Source organism: Anser anser (assembly GCF_964211835.1).
Source record: "Anser anser genome assembly, chromosome: 5".
Taxonomy (NCBI): domain Eukaryota; kingdom Metazoa; phylum Chordata; class Aves; order Anseriformes; family Anatidae; genus Anser; species Anser anser.
Window position 1 is genome coordinate 50,696,590 of NC_139725.1, and position 24,404 is coordinate 50,720,993.

Here is a 24,404-nt window from a genome sequence, read left to right on the forward strand (position 1 = left end):
CCTCCCATCCCCAGACCGCTGCACCAAAGTTCTGGCTTTGTTTCGATTTTTATTTGATCTGCTGCTTACAATACGAGTGCGTGCGCCTCTGCAAGCGGCCTCTCTTGCTGCAGAGGAAATCATGAAACTTTCACCCAAAAGGGGTGAGTGAAGATAAGGAGAAACCATCAGAGGTGATAGCTTTATTCTGAGCCTTCTCACTGGACAGACGCAAGACCAATATTATCTCGAGTGCTAGAAAGTTTAATTAAATGCCACACAAGGGGAAATTCTGTCCAATTTTCCATCCCTTCTGGTAGAAAGCCACCGATGCTCTGCAACGCTGTCACAAATCAGAGTCCAAAAGTCTGTGTGTGGCAGTTCCACCATTTCCTGGCACTGAATCCTGCTCCCCAGGCACCGGACGCGTAGCACCAGCCTGACTTGACCTCTCTGCTCCCTGAGCCCCGAGGCTGAATACGGCGTTTTCTACACACATCTATTGTGTCCTGTTAGTCGGGTATTCAGTTACGGCTGCACTGACCCCAGAATGCGTGGGGTTTATTTCCATCATAATTCTCCTTCTTAAACTCCACTGAATGTAGACCTTCGGGTTACAGTCACCACCTTTCTCTGCTGAGGCTATTTTCTACCCTGTATCTTATCACAAATTTGCACCAAAATGCTTGTAAAACAGAGCTCCTTCCTTCCCCAGCCACAGCCCCGGTGTTTAGCTCCGCTGTGCATCAGTGCTGTGCGAGACACGCTGAAAAATAGGCACGGGCTCTGGGTTAGAAAGCCAGGTCTTCGAGAAGCTGAAAACTGACGGCTGATGCATTGGTGTACACCACTCTCTCCCCAGAAAGCTCAGAGATGAAAGGCTCCAAAAATATCTTAAGCATTCTGGAGAGGGAAGGGAAGAAGCAAAAATCAATAGTGCCAAGTTCACTGCTTTGCACTGTAGAAAGTAAAGGAAACAGAAACACACGGGGAAGTCTGGTTACGGGAGGGAAAGTGCTTGTGTTTGAAAGGAAGTGGGGCAGAAAGCAGGAAAATGGTTTTGTGTGTCTACTTCTACCCCTGCACATGAGACCTTCCGCCACAGCTTGGAGCAACTGCCTGGCTCGGAAGCCTGCTTGCTCTTGGGATGAATTCAGGGAAACTCTCGGGACCAAAGCAACTCAGCTCGTTCCCCCCTGCCGAGCCAAATCCTGCAGGAGCTGCCCCATCCTGCCCCTCCTCCAGGGCATCCCCACAGACCCCCGTGCCAGGTCCACGCAGGTACAGAGCCAGCACGCACGACTCCAGGTCAGAGCCCACGGGCGGTGGCAAAGCACATCCCCAGACGCCGGGCGGAAAGACACTTATCTGGTGGATGAAGAGCAGGTAGCGTCACCGATACACAGCCTTTCCACTTCTCCTCAAATATTTACATATTCAATCTAAATAAGTATTAAAACTTTTAAATATTTAAGACTCGCTCCCGGTCTCTCCAGCCAAGCAAGCCAACGACCTCAGCTGTCCTCGCGCACAGCCGGCTCGGCTGCTCAGCACTGCTGCTGGGGCCAGAGCACGCAGAGCGAACAGTCCTCTTTGTGGCAGAAACACCAGTTCTGCCCCGCTGCAGAGGGCAGACGTGACCTCAGCCATCAGAGGCTGCAAAGGAAGAGTAAGAAGTTCACCAGGAGGATCTCTTTTCTCTCCACCCCTTCCCCAGCCACCCGTCCCAGTGCAGAGTCAGCCTGAACGCTCAGCAATCTGAGCAAGGAAATCCGCTGGGGAGAGGAGACTTCCCCCGGCTCTCCTGCTCTCCCCTCAGCCCAAACGAGCACCACAGCATCGACAACCACCGCCAGGGCAGGGAGGAACTCTCCCCCAGGCAGGAAGGAAACGCAGCTTCAAAACACCGTACCTTTCTGCTCGTCTTCTCAGAATTGAGGAAATTCAAGAGCAGCTGAGCTCACCTTCTGCCCCTGCAGGCCGTGAGCTCTGCGGGTTACCTTCTGCAGCCCTGCCCAGCTCAGCTGTAAAAGTGCCACCAAAGGGCAAGGAAAGCGGGTCCCGGGCTGGGACACACCGTTCATGTTCCCAGATGCCAGCTGCAGCCCAAGGAGCCAGGGTTGCCCGAAGGTGAAGAGCAGCACAGCATAAGCTACGAAGCCCTGCTGGGCTCCCATTTTCTCAGATACCGAGATGTTAACGCAGGAGGAGCAGATTCTGGGTTTAACAGATGGTTTCTTTGCATTTTCTGTCACTGATGGCAGAGCTGATTCCTTTGCGTTCTGTTTGGCACAAGCTCCAGAGGATACGTGCAAGCGCTTTGCGTGCTTGCAGGAGTTACACGCTGCTGCTGCCCTGGGAGCGGCCATCTCCAAAAAGCCTAGGAAGGGAGACGCTGTATTCCAGACAAAACGGGGCAAAAGAAATCTTAGAGGTTTGGGGGTTTTAATTTCATGCTACGTGCACTGACATACACGACTGTCATTTATGGATCAGTTTGCTAACCTCCATGTAAAAGCACAGCACTCGCACACCTGAGGCTTGTCCCTGGAACGACAGCGAGCTCCCGGCTCCTCCTCAGCCTGCAGAGCATGGGGAGAGCTGCCCCCTTCTCCCTCCTCCGGCCACCGAGCATCACCCTCCTAGGGGCACCAGCTTTTGCCCCTTGACCCCCTAATAAAACAATGAGTCCCATGTCCAGGCTGTGGACAAAGCTCTTCAACAGTACAGATTTCCTTTCCAGAAAAAAAGTGGTTTTTTTTCTTTTTTTTTTTTTTTTAAATCCAAGAATAGAACTTTGTAACTACATTGTTTTTGATTTTAAAAAAATTCTAGGAAGGAAAATACATCTCTGCTTGGTTTATCTCCTGCTTATATGTACAATATTTTGGCACTCGCAGCAAGTTCTTTCCAGAACTTGCAAGGATGCAGGAACAGCTGTTCCTGAGCACAAAACTGAACTGCGAGCTCTCGCCCCATTCGGGCTGGACTGCAGCAAACAGACTTCGTTAGGCAAGCGGTTAAGCAGCTCAGCCTCGCTCACGGACGGTCTGAAAGGCAACTGTTGATTTTCAGCACTGCAGGAAGAATAATCAATGTGACTCAAATCCAAAAAAGCCTCTTGCCAAGGGTTTCTTCTGAGGTCACAAATGCTCTTGTGGATTAGGAAGGGCAGCAGAACAAATCCAGAGATTAGCAGAGGAAAAAAGTTGAACAGAAAATGTGTGACACAGAAGGATTAGCGCTCCGAAGGAGGAAAACGAGTGATAGAAAAACAAGATCCTGAGCAGAAATCGCAGTAGGCGGAACCTGCTGCTGAGATGGCCTTGCTTTATTTTCTGTACCTGTCAGAAAAATGTTGTTCACATCCGTCAGATTAAGAGACTCTAAGTAATCCCAGAGAAGGAAGGTATGGGAAAATTACAGAGTGGCACAGAATATTTCTGGTTCACTTCTTGAACTTAAAGCTTCTGAACTGGCAAGTCAGATCCAGAACGACCAGGAAGAATTTTAATGTTTCCTGGAGTGAACTGGGTCAGCTCTAGCCCGGTTACTGACCTGACAGCTCTATTAATCAATCACGGGGGAGAGCAGGCACTAAAGGAGGAATGGAAGGGAGAAGCCATCCACGGCGAACGCTCGAAGCAATCCAGACGCCAGGAATACCGCAGCCCTACAGGCAGCACAGCCGGAGTAAGCACGGGGCCGGGAGGGGGGTGTGCTTCTCCAAAGCTTTCAGAGCTTAATTATAGCACTGCATAAACACTCAGAACATCAAGATTGGACATTACTGCAAATATTTATTTATTTTTAGTAACTACTGGCTACAGAGATAGTTAAGATGAAGGAAAAGCGTACTTCTGAGTGCTGCTCTTGGACCCACGTAAACACGTGCTGCGTAACTTCCCTCCCGTTGGCAGTGGGGTCAGTAAGTAGGGCAGCTCATCCGTACAGAGACAGACACCAGCGAGCCTGGCTGCCATCCTGCGCCCTGAGGGCTCAGATCTGGACTCACAGCACAATGCTCAGGCTCAGCTTCAGGACAATTCATCTCCAGGACCTGCCAAGCAGCAGCAGCAGGAGGTGCTCTGGGTGCAAGACCGTGCTTCCCAGGGAGCTCCGGTGTCCCTGCTGCAACTCTCCTGCAAGCACAGCTTCCAGCTTGTGGACCGAGGGGTACGGCCAGGCCTCTGTCAGCCTCTTCTATTCGTAACTGGCACAGAATATCTGGTTTTCTAGGTTCCTTTTCCATTCTAAAGAAGCTCTGGATGACACAGAGCTGTACGCAAACGCAGGTAGCATCCAGTGCACATTGGATCCAGTCTGCTCATCGTTTTGCTGAATTTATGTGCTCTTTATATTGCGTTTATATACCTTGAAATACCAAAATACCAAATCCCCTTGAAACAAGAGTGATATAAAGTCTGCCTTGTGCTGCGGAGGTTTGACAACCCCACAGCATTAGTTAGACACAGCCAGATATTAACGAGAAACAAAACAAGAGGAACTGCATCGTTAGGGGAGATTCACTCCTGAGACTCAGGAGAACAAACGCTGGTACTGACGGGATGCTCCAGCTACTCCTGAGCAGGGATTGCTAACAAATTCGGTAACAGAACTGCTAGATCAAGCTGGGTTAGCTTACATTACAGAATAAAATGGTGGATAGCCAAGCGTTTTTTTTTTTAATCTCAGGATGATGAACAGATAAATTAAGGGAAATAATTAGCAGAGACAGCTGAGCTGTGAAAAGCTCAAGGATCTGAATGTAAAAGAGGCTTGGCACTTCATACAGACACATTAAATAGTGAAATGTATTTTCGAATTACATTAAAAAAGAAGAAAATACGGGATCTTTGTGCAGCAAGTGAAGTTTAATGTTAAAGACAATATAGGAATGGCCCCATGTTTTGCACAGATATTTTGCCTCAATTTTCAGCCAGAATAAGGATGCTGACTGTGGGAGCAAGGCAAGGAGGAAAAAAAAAAAATGTGTAGAGATATCAATAGGTACCAGCAGTCAAAACTAGAACTCATAGACTCAGATTCACTTCATCCAATTTTAGAGTCAGTAACTGCATTGTAAATACAGGCTTTTCAATGGAGTCAGCAAAGAGGAACACATAACTACCTTGATGTTCTAAATTCCTCTAGCCTGCTTTAGATTCCTGTTCTAGGATACGAGGGATTACACCTGAAGTATGCCTGAGCAGAGGGAGCCTGGCTGAGGGGCGTCAGGTGGCTCTGAAGAACTTAACACACTGGGGTTAGGGAAAGCCGCCTCTCCCCCATAACTGAGTTCTTACTACCAATAATAAAAAAATCACCCTAAAGAACAAAATCCAGTTAACCAAAGCGTGGCATATGAAATCACAGGACGGAGATACAAGGGTTCCAGATAACCGTAGCCATTATGGAGCACTTCCCAAATATCAAGAAATAGCAACCTTATTTGGGAAAGAGTAGGAGGGGGAAAATTATACCTACAGACCACACAGCTGGCCTAGTACTGTACAAGCATTTCAACGCCTTTGAAGATGGTAAATAATCAGATCCCCAGAGGTAAATATATAAATAAAAACACAGTGAAACATGGCATGGATCTACAAAAGATGTATCAAGACACGCTGTAGGACAACTGACGCTCTAGACACAGAAAACGCAAAGCTATTCTCTCAGACATCAGCAAAGCACGCAGTCGGGTAAAGCAGAGAACAGCAAGGACTAACAGAACAGGAAGGGGAGCTAAATAAAAGAGATGACCATGGCTTGCAGGCTGAAAGAAGCACTGGCAAACCAGAGCATGCATGCTTGTGGCACTCCTCAGGCACTACTCTTGTGACTGTTCTATTTAATATTTTCATTAGCATCTTAAGACAATAATTAGATTACTGATAGCCCTTAATTACACAGAAGTGTGACTGACCACCACCACCCAGAGGGAAGTATCACACAGAAGGGAGAAGCAGAAATGGGTCAGTGTGACTAAATACAAAATGAAAGGCTGCACCTAGGTGGGCTAACAATGAAAAAAAAATCTGCCCTGTTCTCAGGGCAAGATGCAGGCATGGTAGCTGAAATAGGACTGTGACACAGATAAGCCCAATTTCACCAGGATCAGAAATGGGTTTTTAGATGAGGTTTGCAGGAATCCAGTTAATATATAAAGCTCTACCAGACCGCAAGTAACAAATGTGCACAGATTAGGTCATTCATATCTGGAAATATAAACTGAAAATGAAACTAAACACTTAAGAATTCAACCAAACTTTGACATATATATATAATATTATGTGTGTGTATATATATTTATACACACACGCACACACACACTGTAGCTACCTCTGGGTGGGGGCAGTGCTCAGCTCAAGATCCTAGAAAATCCCTCTTATAATTTTTTTCCCCACGGTAATGGTCCTTAAAAATTATGAATAAGAGTACTTGGGCTAATGCAGATTCTTAGAGCGTTACTCACTTTCTGGTAAGAAAAGGCTTACCACAATCATTAAACCTGCTGATGTACTTCTGTGCTGATCTATTTTATGCTATAAATTTGTGTTCTGGGTAAGCAGTACAACAAAGATCTGCTACAGGAACCTGAATGGTCCAGGAGCTCCCTAAATATTCTTTTAGGAACAAAAAAAAAAAGTAGGAGGTGCAGCAGTGGAAAAGCCTTACATTTCAAATTATTCACTCAGCCTCATGTTTTATTCCATTATAAATGGAGTTCTAAATGAGTAGCACATGGGCAAGACGGGGAAAAAAAAGACCATCAGAAACAGCATTCAAGGAGAAACAGGTGAAGAGGCACTCTGTCATCTAGCTGTAAAAAAAGTCTGGCACACTCCATAATTCTGGGCTCTTTCCACACCCACCTGACTGAAGAGTCTTCCTCACCAGATGGAGAGGGAAGCTGTGGTTCCTCCTTTGGCACCTCACCAGACTTCTACAAGGATACTGCAGGTATTCTTCCCCATTATGATGGTTGCACTGACTTACAGATAAATCTGTGATGTGAAATTAGGTCAGAACTTTATTTTAATTAGTTAATAATGGTTTCGGGTGCCATCTCCCAGTTCTACAATCTGATTGTTGGGGCTTTAGAATGACATTTCCCATCTCACACTATTATTTTTTTTTCCCTTTCACTGTTTGAAAGGCTCAAATGAACAGGAAAATGACTTCCTATTCAGGGAAGACAGTGAATGCAGCAGTAATTAAACAGGCTAGAAAAAGAACAGCTGAAATTATAGCTCTTTATCTTCATTCAACTGTTTTTACAGGAATCTCAGGGGTTCCTGTCACAGCAACAGGTAAAACATCCTGTTGGATGGAAAACGGGATCTATAAATTGTTGGTGCACCTTCAGCAGACATCAAATCTGAGCATTCATACTAATTTTTAACGCGCAAAGATAGGAAGAGAAGAAACTAGCCAAAAATGCAAGAACAGAGCTAAAGTGTAAAAAGCACTGTGTAGACTTCATACCCTTTTTTCCCCAACTCCTGCTGTGTGCCATGCTGCCTAAGAAACCTTTGCGTAAAAGTCACCTCTAAAACAACCAAAATACCAGGTTTATGGTGATAACCATGACTGCCTTGTGTCATCCCCTCACCTCTCATGACCTGCCGTCCCTTGCCTCACAGTAAATTCTATGGAGTAGGGATACTTTCTCCCCTTGATGCACGTTTGTGAAGTGCCCACCAAATTTGGCTATCAGTTTGTGACAAAGGCTTTGAAACACTGGGGTTGCACACACAAGTTCTCCTGCCGTTACCCCAGAGGACTACTTGACTCCTTCTACTGGCTCAGCCACATACAGACACTCAGGAGTCCGTGTCCCTTAGTAATGGCAACAAAGGCCCTGAGCTCCAGATGCACCAAGTATTTGTGTCATGCAGGCAACATAGCCAAGCCAAGATTCATCCATACATATTAACTCCTGGCTAAATTCAAGTCTTGCATGTGCTTTTATGATCACTTCCATCCTTATAATTGGATATGAACAAGCTTCCCATTTTAATTTACGGCAGGATTCACATACAAATATGCCTCACAAAACTTCAGGGAAAACTTTCATTTAATGAGGATTTTAATGGACCGTGCTGGGGGGGAGGTAAAGCATACTTCACCCCCTCTGCGCTCCCTGATTTATCGTACCTGTTCAATTCACTAGCAAGGAAAAGCTGACTTAACCTCAGATGCCTGGCAGAAAGAGTTCCCACAGACAAAGTTTACCCTGAGCATCAGAGCCGTGAAAAAAAGCTCACTGCTTCCCAGCAGGAGCCAGGAAGGCAGTTCGGAGAGGCTGCTTCCCCCGAGCCCCGCTGGCAGCGCAGCACGAGCACACGTGCTCCGTCAGTGATTTTTCCAGGAGGCCGGCTGCACAGAGCTGTCCAACTCCTGATGCTCCTGTCACCACAGAGGGATTAATTCTGAGTTTCCTGACCACTACTCCCCTCCCCACTGCTTTGCATCTCCACAAGTACTCTTGACTTCCCTCCGTCCCTCCGTGGCAGATGAGGATTACTGCCCAAGCGGTGTCTCCATGTTCTACCAGTTCACATAGCCACAGCTACCATCCCGCAGCCCTCGACGCCGTCCCTCTCAGCTGGTTAGACAGGAAACACCGAGGTGTGCGACCCAGCTGGCCCCTGTCACAGATAATGTTATCACAGCTCCAATTGTTCCTGTCTACATCTGCTGGTGGGAGGAAATAATCTACTTGTCTGAGCTGGAACAGGGGATGTTGGAGAACTATGAATCAGGAATCTGCTTGTGTCAGGAAACTTCGGCCATATGTTGCATTAATAAAGGATTTTTTTTCCGTGGCTGTGCTAATAAATAGCAAGTTACCATCATTTCTCCCTATTTCTTCCCCTTTGCATGGTAGCAAAAGGCAGGATGGGGAAGAGGTGGGGTGGAGGAAGGCTGAGCCCTACAAGGAGAACCAGAGGTGAGCTTTCCCTGTGCCTCACACAGGCTCCTCGTACACAACTGCAGCCATAAGCAGAGCGCAACGCGTACAAGGCCTCTGCTGCAGTGACAATAACGCTGCTACAAAACAGGAAGCGCTGCAGGATCCACATGCATGTGCTGAATCGCTGAACCCCAAGCCAAGCCCTCAGAAAAGCACTCACAAACAATGGAGGCACTCTCCAGGCCAGCTTCCTATCGACCTACAGGAGGACACACCGTGGCTGCAGGCACGGGGAGAGCCCTTCAGTGCCGAGCTTCAGGGAGCTTTGCTCTGCGCAGCAGCATTTCAATGGAAAATACAGGTTTTAATAACTCAAGTTGCAATGTTTTAACTAAAGGATAATGAAATACGCTCCAAAACATCATATTCACCTCAAAAAGGCTTGTTTTCTGCCCTATTATTACCATCACTACCCCTATCAGTTTTAGCAAGCTGGCTTCCTTTAAGCTGCAGTACCCACATTAGGATGTTCTAGAAGTTCACCATTTGGCAAGTCATTTAAGTCCTTCCCCATTTTCCCCCACCTCGCAGTTCTACGATTAACCTGTTTTACTTCACGTCCAACGACTGGATCAGGACATCGGAGACAGGCTTAGGCAGCCACACGAACCGTGAGCCTGACAAGAACACACAACTGACACACTCTGATTAGGCCTCTCCAAGATGTCCGAGGCCCCAGACCAGCGGGCGCGAGGGTCCCACAGATCATTGCCACAGTATGCTCAGTACTGCTTGTTTATGCTGCTTTCACAGGAGGCCAGGAGCACAGGCCGTGACTACAGCCCAACTGCACGGCGATAACCCAAGCTAAGGCAGCCTCCTGCCCTTGGTTCGAAATGCAGACATCTCTCCACACTGGTGATTTGCCAACTGCCATACCCGAGTGGCCTACACAGCATCCTCTTTCACTTATCAATAACTTCATGTTTTCCCCTAAGAGAAGCAAGCCATGGGACTACTAACCTATTCTGAAGTGTAACTTTTTTTTTCCTTACAGTCCCCACACTGGCTGGCTTCACAAGGATGCTGAAGGCATGGAGCTGCTTCCGTATGACAAAGCTCCCCCCAGCTATGTGCAGCTACTTAGGCAAAACAGTGGGAACCGATTTCTGGAAAAGCAGCCTGTTCAGGACTGGTTGGAGTGGGGTTGGCTGGGAGGGAGCTAATTTTCTTCACAGCAGCCTGCAAGGCACTGTTTCAGATGGGTGACCAAAGCTGTGTGGCTAACACCGATGTCTCAGCTGCTGCTGGGCCATGCACACGCAGCACTGAGGCCTTCTGACTGCCGCTGCCCCACAGAGAGCAGGTCAGGAGGGGACATGGTGGGGACAGCTGACCCAAACTGAGCAAAGGGATGGTCCATGCCATATAACGCCACGCTCAGCAATATAACTGGGAGAGCTTTTCCAAAACAGCCACTGCTCAGGCACTGGCTGGGCCTCAGCCTGCTGGTGGTACATGATCGGTTTTGCATCTTTTTTTCTCCACTCAAACTGTCTTTATCTCAACCAGTCTTAAATTGTCTTTTACCTCAGCTTTTTTCCTCGCTTCTGCCCTTTTGATTACTTCCCCTTCCCCACTGGTAGGGAACAAGCAAGAAGCTGGGTGGGGGCTTAGCTGCTGGCTGTGGTCAACCCACCACAGGGGTGTACAGAGTATCTGCCAAATTTGAGCTCAAGCCACTGCTAAAACTCAGATTTAAAATCTGCTACAGGGTTAAAATTAAAAGAGAAAAACATGTTTTAAAACATGTGGCTAGTAGAGGCCAGTTATTCCTATTGCTTGGGTAACACCAAAGCTCTTTTTGAAAGTCCCCTTCCCATCTCTATACTGCCACAAGCAGACACTCTTCTGAGCTGGAAAGACATTGCAACTGCAAACTTACTGCCACATTTTGCATATTTATGGCAATGTGACATTTTCAGATGTATGATTTAAAAAGGGAACTCATTTCAATATCGATGGATCTTGAGTTTTCACATTCCTTTTTTTCCCTATTACATCTTTTTCTCCAGTTATTTCAGCTGTTCAAAGGTTTTCACATCCTTCCAGTAATATTTAAATATGCTGACCACAAGTGCCCTCTCAAATACGGGCACAAAACCAATTTCCCTAATTTATGGCTATGAAGATGGCCAAGAGGCATTCCCATTTTCCTATGAAAATGAGCTGGCTATTTGATAACCATTCCTTAGCTAGGCCATGGCGTTACTTATATACCGCTACTGCTGATCAAGGCCTGCCTAGGAGAACACAGGGGCATGTGTGCCTTAAGGGTGACCCACTGATGCAAACTCTTAGTCCACACAGCTCTCACCATCGCAGGCTCTTTAGGGAAAGAGGTGACATGTATGCATGGCACAGCATGCCCTCAGCAGGGAGGGCAGCCCTGTGAAGTCAGTTGCTGTTCAGACCAGTGGCAGTGACCACAGCTAACGTCTCATTTGCATCTTCAGTGGAAGCAAACTCTGCGGACATGGGTTAAAGGTGAACTGAAAAAACCAGAAGCAATTTGATTTTAATCATGTGTGCGCGCTCTGAAACAAATATCAAAAGATGTATATAGCAGTCTGGCCAAGAAGCTTTACTCTCACTCTCCTAATTCTAAGTGAAATTTGAGTGCAACTATTTGATCAAGGTCTGTAAAATTTCTCTCCCGATATTGATAGTTTAGCTAAAGACAAAAATCTCAGGAATTTGTATGAAAGCCTACACATTCTCCTCATAGTTACTGTAAAACCTCAAACACAGGGAAGGAAAATAGCCCTAAGTATATCATTTTCAGGTTACTAACCAGTGCATCGTGCTGTCTCTGTTTAATAAGCCCACTTCTTCAATAACTGATCAATAGCAGGGAGGCAGGAGATGGGGAAGGCTCAAAATAGAAGTGTCATTCAAACACCACTAGATCCAAACTAAAGTACAACAATACTGACCAAACAGAGATACAGAAGACCTGGCCTGGCTCCAGAACACAATAACCATTTGTCTTCTTTGCCAGAGGCAAGCAGCAGCTGGGGATGCCACTCTGGGGGGGTAAAATAGCACCGCACTACAGCTGGAAGATTACTTCCAGGAGGAACACAATACATAATAATAATAAAAGATGACAAGTTCAATGAATGCCCTCTGAAAACCTCTTCAGAGAGGACCAAGTGTTCTTCAGGAGAAGCAGGGAAATTAAGGATGAAAACACTACCAGCAGTTTTCCTAAATTCACTCAAGAGTGAAAATGAATCTACATGCAAAAGGCTTCATCTGAATCGGCCCAAAGTCCTACGGGGAAACCCTGTAGGGCAGATCCCAAACAAGGGAGATGCCCAAATGGTAGTTTATACAGAATTATTTTCCTAAGATTGAATGGCCACCTTTGAAACACTCCTCAGAGTCTGCAGGATGATTTCACACACACCAGTGAAAACTTCTAAGTGACAAAAAACGTCCGTTTCACAACATAGCAGGAAAAAGAGCAAAAGAACAGTAAATGCTTTTTATTATTTTGTTGTAATACCGGCTCTAAAATTAATTTTATTGTGACACCTGTAAACCTGCTCTGCAGCTAGATCAACCTTCTGGGCAAGGTATTGTAGTATAAGACTGGATTCAAATGGAGAACCCCCCTCAACACTGACGTCGCAAGACACAAATGCTCCATAAAGCCACAAGAGTCGCATTTTCTACCACTGTTCACTCCTCAGGTGACTGTTTCAGTAAGAATATACTCAGTAAAAGCAGAAGTGTGTATGCCTTAAAAATACACTTGCGGTAACGTAATCAAACTTGCAAGAAGGACCAGCAATACAGGAAGCTTTCTGCTGTGGAGTGTGGGAGCTGAACTGGAAAAGACTTTACAAAGTGCAACCAGGAGGGAAGAGATGAAAGGGAGAATAAACTTCTATCATGACATCAAGCTTTATAAAAAGTAAATTATAGCCCCTTAAGCACCACTAAGTCAATACACGGTATCCCTGCTAACGACATGGAATGGAAACTATTTGTCTTCTGCACCTCTCAGTGCTGCCAGGAAAAAGATCACAACAATGCTGAAAGGCACATGGTGACCAGCAGCAAAAAACAGGTTCAATTTCCATAAAAAAAAGCTAAACATAGCCTAGATACCCAAGGACATGCACAGGTTCAAGTTCCCAGGTCACAACTAAGTTTACTTAGGTACGTAGATCTCCTGGATGGTTAGTTTGAAACTGTTAGCTTACAACATACAATCAAATTACCGTAAGATAAAGCCTGTGGATTTACAGCTCGTGAACCATATTGAAGCCAGCTAGCTGTGCAATAACCCTACGTCACCCACGGTCGGCTTGTGGTATGGCAAAATAGCAGTGTCTAAAAGGTGCCTTGCCCTTCACAGGCAAAACGCCCAAGACGAGAAGCATACAAGAAGGGTTAACCAGGACTTACGTGATGAAAAGAAGAAAGGAAACATATGGGCTGATTAGCAGGAAGATTTCCTGGTAGCAAAACATATTAGACCATGGAGTACTCTCCCATAGGAACTGGGGAAAGCCCGATCTTTGGAATTTTTTTTTTAAATGTACACTGAACAATAGAAAAGAATGCAGGAAAGAATCCCGCACTTCAGGGAATCTTAGTGGTGGCTCTTCCACCTCTGCAGAGCTCCCCTCCTCAATTCAACCAGCTAGAAAAGTTCTGTGCAGGTCCTTTCCTAACCAGGTCCCCTCCTGCATCTGCAAATGACTTTCTGCACTTCTCAGGGATTGCCACGTCCTTAAGGAGGTGGGCACGCAGAGTTAGTGTTCTGGGATAATATATTGCTTACTACAGATGTGTGTCACTCAAGCTGCAGCTAGAGCATTCCCAGTAAATCTGCTCTGGGGTTTAACCAGTGCTTACAGGGCTCAGCTCCATGCACGCAGTAGGCAGCAGCACATCTGAATGCAGCAATAATACGGGCAGACCTACTGCAGCTGGAGCTCAGCCCGTTAACTACCCCGTAGCAACGCACGGCTGAGTAGCCACCGCACTATTAGCTGTGACCTACAGCAATTTGCAAAGGGACATAACAAAGGAAACGTAGTTTGGTGAAGGGCTGTGTGTCATAACGCACGCTGTGGTTCCAGGCGCTTCCTTGCACCCACTGCCACCAACGCCCAGGATTTTTAAAAGTCCACTTAATTTCATGAAAGGGCGAGAGCATCTCCCTTCGGCCCAGAAACGTGAAGTGACTGTTTTAGTACCTGGCAAGTTCATAGTCTGTACAGCGTGTGCACTTTGACACCAAACAGGCTGCCAGTGCAGCTGGGAACGCCCTGGGCAAACAGGACCCATTTTGCTTGCAGCCCGATACGCGGGCGCAGGGGGACCTGGCTCAGCAGCCGCGAGGCAGCAGAGGTGAAGGAACGTGTGCGCTTCTATGGCACGTCCTGCCAGGGCGTTTCAACACCATGGGCATCTGCCTCTCAAAGATGCTGCAAGAGATGAAGGGCGGGCATGAGATGGATGCCCTGTCATGTTTAACACCGCAATGAGTAACTGACAATCGCACCTCCAGGCACGTCAGCCTCTCTCACTGAAACCTGTAATCTTTCTTCCCCTTCCTTCCTCTACGCATCCCACAACCCAGGATGACCCCAGAAAGCGCAAGCTCCAGACCAGTCATCTCCAGGCCTCACTGGTAATGTGTACTGTGCTGTGGGCAGGATCACCTTTGGCTTTGCTGCCAACAGTGGCTATTTTAGATGTATTATTGCCTGTAGACATAAGCAGAAAGTTGAGGAGAAGCTGAAACGTGCTGGGTATCGCTACATTTATCAAGATAACACACACTGCAAATTCTTCCTATGGTTGAACCCAACAAAACATATGTACGTGTGTACGATACCTCAGTTCCTTCTCTACTTTAACACAGTTGATCCTGTAACATAGGAGGAAACAGGAGAACAGGATTATTGATAAAATTTCAGAGAGTTACCTATGCTTCTTTTGGACTCAGCTAATTCACACGTGCCACAGTTGGTGACAGCAAGCTACTCCCAGGCAAGCAGAAAGGCAGAGCTACTTCAGAGCAAAACGCAGCCACTGCCTGCAGCACCCACAGCAGCTCCTGTTCTGCTGGTGTGAATACCAACAGGGTGCACACGTGAGAAAATGCCACGAGCAGCTGCAATTGCAAGAGCACATTCTTAAGTCACAGTGATTTTGCATGAAATCTCACAGAGCTAGTGCTGCAAAACTAACAGAGCTAAAGGAAAGAAAGGCAAAAAGCAGCAGCTGAATGATTTGGCCCTAATGTAATGGACAAACAGAAAGGGCTGTCCGTGCTGGCGATAGTGGAGTCGAGGCACTGCAATCCTGTTGCACTGGATCATCCCAGCGAGCCTGCTGAGCCCAGAACAATTCTGGTCGTGGGCCAAAGTAAGGCCCAGAAAAATTACATGAGTGATCCAAAGTCTCCCACGGGGGAATGAAAACAGGTATTTTAACTGCTCGGAACACCCACCACAAACTGGCTCATAACATCTGTGGCTTGGTTTTTGTTTTGCTGCCTTCAGCCAACTGAGTCCCCAGAGAACACGAAGACCTGCAGATGAGCCAGCCAGCCAGATCCCTCCTGAACAGTTTTGCACCTCTCCGCCGTGCCACGGGACCGGCTTTCCCAGCCGTTTGTTCCCTCCAGCAGCTTTTCAATTCTGTTCCAGCAGGATGCAAGTCACTGGATGGGGCAACTCCACTCCAAACCCTTCATTTGCAGGCTGATAAACGAAAGGTTATAAAATGCAGCTTACCAAATTCATGACTTAACGTCCTCCTGCTTGATTTGAACCGTGATCACGGTGATATGTCTGAGATCGACGGGCAAGAAGCGTAGAAAAGGAGGTTGTAGTACATTTTGCCTCCTCTTTCTAGTAAAGTTTCCAAGTCCCTACTCTCCACAAGAAATACAGATGGAGCCTGTCCAGGTGCAAAAAAAAAATGGAGATTCACCCAGCAGACATTACAAACATGTACAGGAGAACTCAGTTGTTTTCTTTTCTGCCTAAAATAAATGTCTCAAATAAGCCCTTCAAGTAACTTTCAAGTATTAAAAATAGTTTATGAAAGATTGGTGCCTTTCAAGCTATCTCCTTCTAGGGAAGCATTCCCAGCAAGCATGATGGGAAACAACTGAGACCCTACAGCTATTAATTTCCAACCCATCCAATAAATTGCATCTTATTATTTTGATTTACATCTCACGCTGACATAAGACAGACATAAGCGAACAGCCTACTACACAAAGGTGACATCAGCACAGTAGCAATTTATTGGACTTATTCTGGGCTCTTTGATTTGCTTGGATTTTACTTCAGAAACCAACGGCAAGGGAATTATTTTTACCAGGGAATATCAAAGTTTCTCTTCTTCATCCCATGCCTGCAGGAGGGGTGACCTCGGTTTTCCTGGTAATAAAACTTTTCTTTCCCAGTCTTTCTTTATGTTAGACATACCAAGCTGATGACCTTAGTCTGCTATTTCAGAAAGTTCTCAGAGTTTTGGAGAGTATGGGTGGTATCCTCAAAAGCACGGCTGGGACTGCTCTGTCTGCAAGGCACGGTGTTTTAAAAGCAGTGAGAGATGTAGCTGTGGCACGGTCACACACAATTACACACATTAGCCTTAATCTTCCCAGGAAAACAAGCAGCAGCAAGAAGGACGCGGTGCCATTGACGCAGGTCCAGATTAGCAGCATAACTATACACCTCATGCTTGTCTCCAGATCGACCAGTCCACGTGGAAAAGACACCTGTAAAACCTGCGGCAGCTAACGCTGCGACCCCACTTCCCAGCCACACCACGGCGGTGCTGCCCCAGGGGCACACAGGTGCCTCTTCCAGCTGCAGAGCGCACCAGGCTACACAGCGACCCGCACAGACCTCGGCGTTTCCAAGCCAGCTCTGTCTACGCTGGCAAAACCAAGCTAGGCAACGACCCACGTCAGCCCCGGGTAAGTTAAAAGTGTTAAACTTGACTACGTAACGAGAACTGCCTTCAGATCCTCCCTATTAATTTTCTTAAGCCCTGGTGCAGACTCACCAAACAAACATCCTGCTGAAAACCCTGTTTGCGAAGACAGCTGATACAAGAAGCACCTCTACACGATCAGAAAAAGAGGACACTCGCCCCCTCATCCCTTCTAAAACACAAAAGAAAAATAGCACATTAAAGGGCTCTCTTACAGCACGAGCTGCAATAAGCTGTCAGCATGCTATTTTCTTTATACGGGCAGGCTTTCGGCAAGTCGCTACGCTGCTTGGTTTCTATATTTGCATCTGCTAAATTTAACTGGTTCCCACAGAACCGAAGTCCCGCACTGAATATTTAGAGCATCTCAACTTCTGGGTTTACTAAAATTTTAAAAAAGTTTTCAGTGATATTTGTGTTACTTGCCTCCTTTCCCCCCTCCACATAGCCAGCATGCATATGCAGTACACATGTTCCTTGTGCATATGGTATCTCGTCAACTGCCAAGAGAAAAGGCGTTCAATCCCTGAAGCATTAACAAAAAAATCTTGTTTTGTGACGGTACTAGGAAGTAAATACAACTTTAGTAGGTGAAGTCCGTAATTTTAGCTTTCTTATGCTATACTGGCATTAACAGTAGGTTTACAAACATAATATTTTCTACAGAGCCACGAGAAACACAAATGCTAAAAACGCAGATTTTGTGAAGTATAATCATATGATAATCTCATTGAGACTGCACTTCTGCTGATGACACACAAGCTGTTGCATGTGGGATTTAGGATATTTTGGTCTGAAGTTAAACAAGGAAAAGTCTCCCAGAAGTGGCAAAAAATAACACTGCAACTTCTCCAAACGTTCAGACAGGGAAAGACACCAATGGATTAGCTTCAGCACAGAGCTCTGAGGGGTGCTGTTTTCCTGCGCCCCAGAACTAGAAGTCTCCCACACCCGTTTACATCATTAAATGATAAAAGACGACTAGAGCGACCCAAAGAGGAGCAGTGCAAATGTGAAGATGGTCAAAAAACCTGCAGGCATTTTGAATTCATTCATTCAGGATTTTCCAGCTAAGAATTGGGTGGAGGGAATGACATGAATGATAGGACTGACTTACACAAAAAGATTGTGCAGAATGGGCGTCTGCATTCATATTTATGCCCAGAGGAAAGAGCAAGAGCCTTTGACATTTTGCACGGACCTTAATAGCAGCTGTCTGCACCTTTGAAAAGCAGGCTCATTACTTCGCAATTTACCTCCCAGACCTTCAGATTAAAAAAAGGTCCAATACGATCAAGCCACAGGACTTCCCCTCACTAAGACCTCTATCATAACTGGTGGCCTGCCAAAACACTTAGCTTTGTGAAAATAAAATCCTGATTTCAGAGAGCTTCAACTAAGCGGGAAGCTAATTTGAGGTCTAGTAGTGTCTTCAAATGATTATTTCTCCCTGATTAGGGCATCTCATTTCCATTGTAGTGTTTGCAAATTTTAAGTCCCCGCCATCCTCTCTATGGCACATCCAAAACCTGCAGAAACACCATGGAGCGCGGGGCTGGCAGCACATTACACCAACACAGGACGTGGTAGCAAATGAGGTGCACGGCACTCTTCTGCCTGCCTCAGCCCAAGAAACAGGGTGCTGGGAAACACACCAGCACCAGCTGGAGCCCAGCTAGTAAGGAACAGGAGAGGACAGTCCCAACAGACAGATCCTCATGCTACAGGAGACTTCCCAGTTCAAGTGTTTTCTTTGCATAAAGTCATCCAAACGCTACGCCCACAGGAATTAGCAGATTTGGGGTAGGTGTGTGGTGATATGCAGGCACCGACACGTCCCGTGCAGCCAGCACGGCTGTAACCTGGCCCTCCCAGGGATGCTGCGTGGCCCCGCCGATGCGGCACGCAGCTCAGGAGGCTAGCGAGTCTCACTGCAAAACAAAGCCTGTCCCCTGCCACGCCAGCACAGTTTTGCAACCTCAGAATGAAGAGCTGGCTTGCCTCCAGCCAACTTCAAGAACAAGCACAGGACAGGCCCCAAAGACATGTCCTTCAGTACAGCCTGTTCTGAACACCCCAGCAGAGACGTTTGTGAAGGGGAACAAAGACGAACACGGAGCCAGTGCAAAGCCTGGTTTGAAGTTCGAAATTTGCTCTTCTGAAGCTCTGTCCTTCAGGCTTATCCTGCTCGTGTGAACTGCAGCAACATTTGGCTCAAAAGGAAGTCCCACACACAAAACTTAAAGGAGCCTATAAAACCCTATAAAGATGACATGCAAACAACTAGGAAAAAAATAAAGATGGGAAGTTACACGCATCCTTGACATAAATAAGTGCTTTTCAGCAAGGAGATTAAGGGACTTGAACTTTTTGGTGTACATGTCATTGCTCAGTTTTGAGCATCTTGTTCCCGAACTACAACCCACAGAAAAGTGCCATCCAACGTCTTCAGCATTAGCCTTAACAAAACATATACACAAATACTATTTTAACTGTCTTTAGTTTCAAAATTAGCTTGTACAGAGTCTATCCTTTTACCCATTTATTCTTGGTCAAGTGCTCAGCTTTTGAAATATGTGAAAGGATGAACATATGAGGCAATGGATGCTAAAGTAGACAGGTGTTCACTGTTTCACATGGAAGTCAGAGAGGAAAGTCTGCTATAGAGTTCCAAAAACCAGACTGAAATCATAGGAAACACAGCAAAAGTGCACTGAGGGCACTTAAAGTTCTAACACAACCAATTAATTCATGGCTTCTCGTTCCCATCAAATGTAGGTTCTTCATACCATTGGCCACCGTAAGCATCTGCAGAAAGGACGGCACAACCTTAGATAATTCCTTTCTGCACTGCACAGAACAAGACAACCAAGACAGGTTTGTTTTGACCTCCCCTGCTAGGTTAAGTAAACTATGCGATAACCCTGCCCCAAACAGACTGCATGTGTAAAGGCATAACCTGCCCTAGCTCCTTATAGCTGGATTATCTTAGATAAACCCATGACCTTGACAGAACAGCAAAGTACAATTTTCGACGTCTGTAGTGCTATGAACAAAGCAAGTGTGCAGCCTTACAACCTTCAAGCCAGTGAAGGGTGCTACACACAGATTTCAGACCCCAAGTCTTAAAATACATTACAGACACAGTTTTGGTTTTGCAAACTGACAGAATTCAGACTGTTCTCTTGCTGAACTGCTCCAACTTACAGGTTTATCTTGTGCCAGGGTAAGATAGCAATTGGTGAAAGACGATTCCCTTCAGTAAGTCTACCTCCGTTTCAGCTGAGAGCATCCCTGTTCATGCCCAGCACTTTATCTTCACATCTTCCTCCCTACCAGACTGTATTTTATGACTTTTTTTCCAAGCAAAACAACAACATGCCCTGTTTTCTCCTCATTGAAAGAGGAAGGATTTTAAAGTCCCAAAACTAAGAATTTGGAAGTGACTACAGGGATACAAGGATCAACAAACTGAATTCCACCCCAAATCCACTCTTCCATTAAAACTTACATTCATACCCAAACTCTTTGAACTCTGGTAACACTAGACCTAAATGCAAATATTGCAGTCTGATTTCTTCTTTAAAAGGTCAAGAAATAGTACAATTTCTTCAGCCCGCATCCCCAAATGAGGAAGAGTAGTTTATATATACACGTATACACACACACACACACAAAAACAAGAATGTCTTTGAACACTCAGTGTTTTCCCCCCACCTACTATGAGTCACTCAAACCAACAAGATCCATAAACACAATGTCAGCTATGTTCCTGTCAAGTTACTGTTGCCAGCCAAACACAGATGTGGGGCATTTACTTTGTATTGTGTCCACATCTCGGACACCAGGGACAATCTCTAAGAAAGAGAATGTTTGCTGATCGCATTCAGCTTTCACCTCCAGTGCAAACTAGGTCATTTAAGTCAAGCAAGTTACTGGTATTGATATACAAAAATAAATGGCCTGAAATATGTAATAAATGGCCTGAAATACGCAGAAATTAAGATCTGCATTTACAATCCTCCTGGAGCTCAAAAAAAAGAGAGCCAAACAACAAAAAAATACAAACAAGATAAAAATACCACTCTTGGGAAAAGGAATGCTGATTATTAGAAACAGCAGAATCTTACAGCATAAGCACAGAGCTCCAAAGTTGAGATCCCAGGTTATTCCCCAGACTCCTCCTGGGAACTTTTATTCCTTAGCTATGGTGAAGGACTAATTAAGAAGATTTAGGAGATTAAAGTGCAAGTTGCTTTAATATCAAAGAGTTGCTTCTATTTTAAATGCTCAGGAGATGCTCCATTACACCAGCTGCAGACCTCACATGAACATCTCTAGAAGCAGAGATTATCGTGGCATCAGGACGACAGTCGTGTAAATAAAGACTGAAAAGCAAAGAATTTTACAAACAGTGCCCCACAGAAATACAAAGCTCTTCAGTCCGTGAACTGCCCTGTCTGGCTGTAAATTCGTATTTACTTGCTGTTTCTGGGTGTTTCCTCGCTGTTCTATGGTTCATCGTGCTAGCTTCAGCATGTCGCAGACAACCTCGCTGTGCCATAGGCTGTTGCTAAGTGATCCTCTGCAAACACACAAAGTTCTTCAGGCAATATCATAAACAACCCTAATAGATTCAATAAATAAAGTCGCAGCACATCAATCTTAAGAAAATTTAGAAGAAATTCAAATTCACAGTCACCACCAACTATACTCGGTATGCCTATCTATTGAAGCTGAAGTAAACTCTATTAGCTCTTCTTTTAAACATTAACGTGATGGTATTACTGAACCAAAACTTGGCTACAGACAGACATATCTGGGCAGTAACGAAGAATACCTTCAAGACAGCCTTTCCAAGGACAGGCTATTTTTCACACACGATTATGCAGTATTGACATTGCAGTTCCTCACACAAAGCAAAACAGGACAGCATGGTATTATTACTTGCAACGTATATATGCTGTAAACAGAGTTAAGCTGTACCCACTCCTTAAGAGTCTCTGACTACAGTTACAGAAAGCAAACCTCAAAAACAGGGAATATTCAGCCCTATAGAAAAGGCAAAGGCAGCCCTTGATTTGAAAAGGGCACGCCAAAAGATTCACAGAGCAGAGAGCTACAAAAAGGCACAGCCGACCGCCTTCTGACTGCTAAGGGAGCACAGGACACCCCACAAAAGCCTCAGCTGCTGCTGGGCTACCACAACTCACACAACACGACCGTGGCTTAGGTGCTGCATTAGAGCAACTCCCATGTCCCAGGCGGCTCAAGGGCTGCGGGCTGGCCCCAGCTGCCTTCAGGGAGCATCCTCAGTGCGAGCTCAGCCCCTCCGCTGTGACCTGCGGTGCTTCCAGCGGGCTCCTGGGGCTTGGCCAGGGCAGCCCTCGGGCCAGTCGCTCCCTCCTCCGTCCCCGTCTGGAGAGGTCCCCCCCGCACAGGGGAGCGATGGTGTGGGTCAGCTGGCAGAGCTAGGACTTGGTGACCGATGCCAGGAGCAGGATGAAAGCAGACGTGCCGAAACAATCTTCAGACCTCACAGAATCATGAGTAACTACGTCAGCACTTTGCCATCGGAAAAGAAAAAAAGAAAACTAAAAGAATAGGAAACAGACAACTCGGAAGTTGAAGAGCTAGGAAAATGTTTACTCTCCTCTCTAACTTTCCACAGCACAAACCCACTGACCACGGGGTGTCTTGCTATCTGTCCTTGTTCCTCCCCTGCACCTTACTGAAGTCGGACCGACTTTACAACAAGACAGAAGGAAATAGAAGCCCCCGAGCTGCTGCAAAAAGGTCTGAGTGCCCTAAATTAGTAAATTACACTACACCAACCAGCCCTTAAAAGCCTTTGTAAGGCCTGGACCATACTGGACATCCCTAGAACAGGGATGGGGAGGGAGGGAAGACCTGTCACCTGCAAGGAGCAAATGCTCTCTCTACCCCCTTTGCAGCCACTTAGTTCGCTGATAAGCAGCCACTGAGGGCTGGAATGGCACACAACTCGTCGCAGCAGGCCTATGAACATCCAATCTGCTTTGGCTTCGTTTCAAACTGCTCTGTACTTACAGTTTAAAAGTAGAAATTCTGCCTTCCCCCTTTATAGCTGCTGTTCTTTTTTCAGCCACTTAAGGATGTTACCATAAAGGAAAGGATATTACAAGAAAAGCTCCTCTAGGTCACAAGAACGAACATTTTCCAAGCTAGCCTAAAGTACAAATGATCTCCCTGCCATCAACATAAATTCTCTATAGACAGCAATTAGCTTGTCCTCTAATCTTTTCTATCAGTTAGTCAATGGACAATTTTAACTCGGTGACTGTGCTGCTAAGGTTACAGGACAGCAGAGTTGTGCAACAAAGATTCTTGCACAAGAAAACATTTTCAGATGCACTTAGACCTCCGAGTAAAGGAAGCTCTTGGCTCCAATCGACAATTTACTACAAAAACAAAGCAAGCTAAAAAGCTTTTTTCTGTTTGCAAAGTCAGCCAGAAATTCCTCTGCAACAGTTGTTTCCCTTACGTTTCAGTCTCTCACTCAGTCTCAGAGTATTAGCTCAGTCCCAACGGCATCTTTTCCATCCCATCTTCAGATGACTGTCAAAACACTGTAAATAACTTGTTTGCACTTTGGCAAGGTGCCGGGAGGATTTATTTTAAGTCTTCAGTAACTACTGAGGTGAACACCCACCTTAGAACAAGCACTCAGGCAGGGACACAACATATATACAAGTTTATCTGTGTAGCAACCTTAAATTAGATCCAAGACCCCTTTGATGCATGGAAGCATACCAGCTGAGAAACTAAATGAGGCAACTGTAATTTACTGAAGCAACCTCAGGTTGAGAAGTTGAAAGAGTTGTGACAACGAGATGCAGTGAGACACTGCATTACCCGGGATCCTAAAATAACAGCCAAAGAACAGTACAAGGCAAATCCACTGTTTTACAATGACAGGAGTAGTCTATATGGTTTATATACAGGTCTGTAGTTTCTGCTTTCCTGCTCATAACAACTGTTATGCCATTTTTCAAAGACAAAGGAGCAACATCCACAACTTTAGTTTTAATCATGACTGAAGTGCCCAATACCTTAACGACTGGTTATTTTACAGCATTGCCTTAGGATCCTACAGGTCAACATGCAAACTTTAAACAAACTACAGAGGACAAGTTCTCTTTATATGCTTCTATTCATCTGCAAGTGCAACAATTAATTCTTTTGTCTCCTTTACAAGAATAACCTTAATATAAGAAAAGAACAATTAAAACATACTAAGGCATCACTCTTTCAGTGATGAATCTATGCTATAGCCTGAACACAGGCTTGGATGTGTCTTGTTCTTAAAGCCCAGCAGAATCACAGAGAAAGCACCTGGAAACCAAGCCTCTGAAGAACAAAACCATGCAGCTTCTGAGGAACAAAACCATGCAGCTTCTGAGGAACAAAACCATGCAGCTTCACG

At 45.7% G+C, this 24,404-nt stretch overlaps 1 protein-coding gene across 2 annotated transcripts in view; it reads right to left on the reverse strand.

Annotated features, from left to right (window-relative positions):
- The window catches only part of ITPK1 (inositol-tetrakisphosphate 1-kinase), a 143,079-nt gene that overhangs the window by 78,971 nt on the left and 39,704 nt on the right, over positions 1-24,404 (reverse strand). The window lies entirely within an intron of this gene.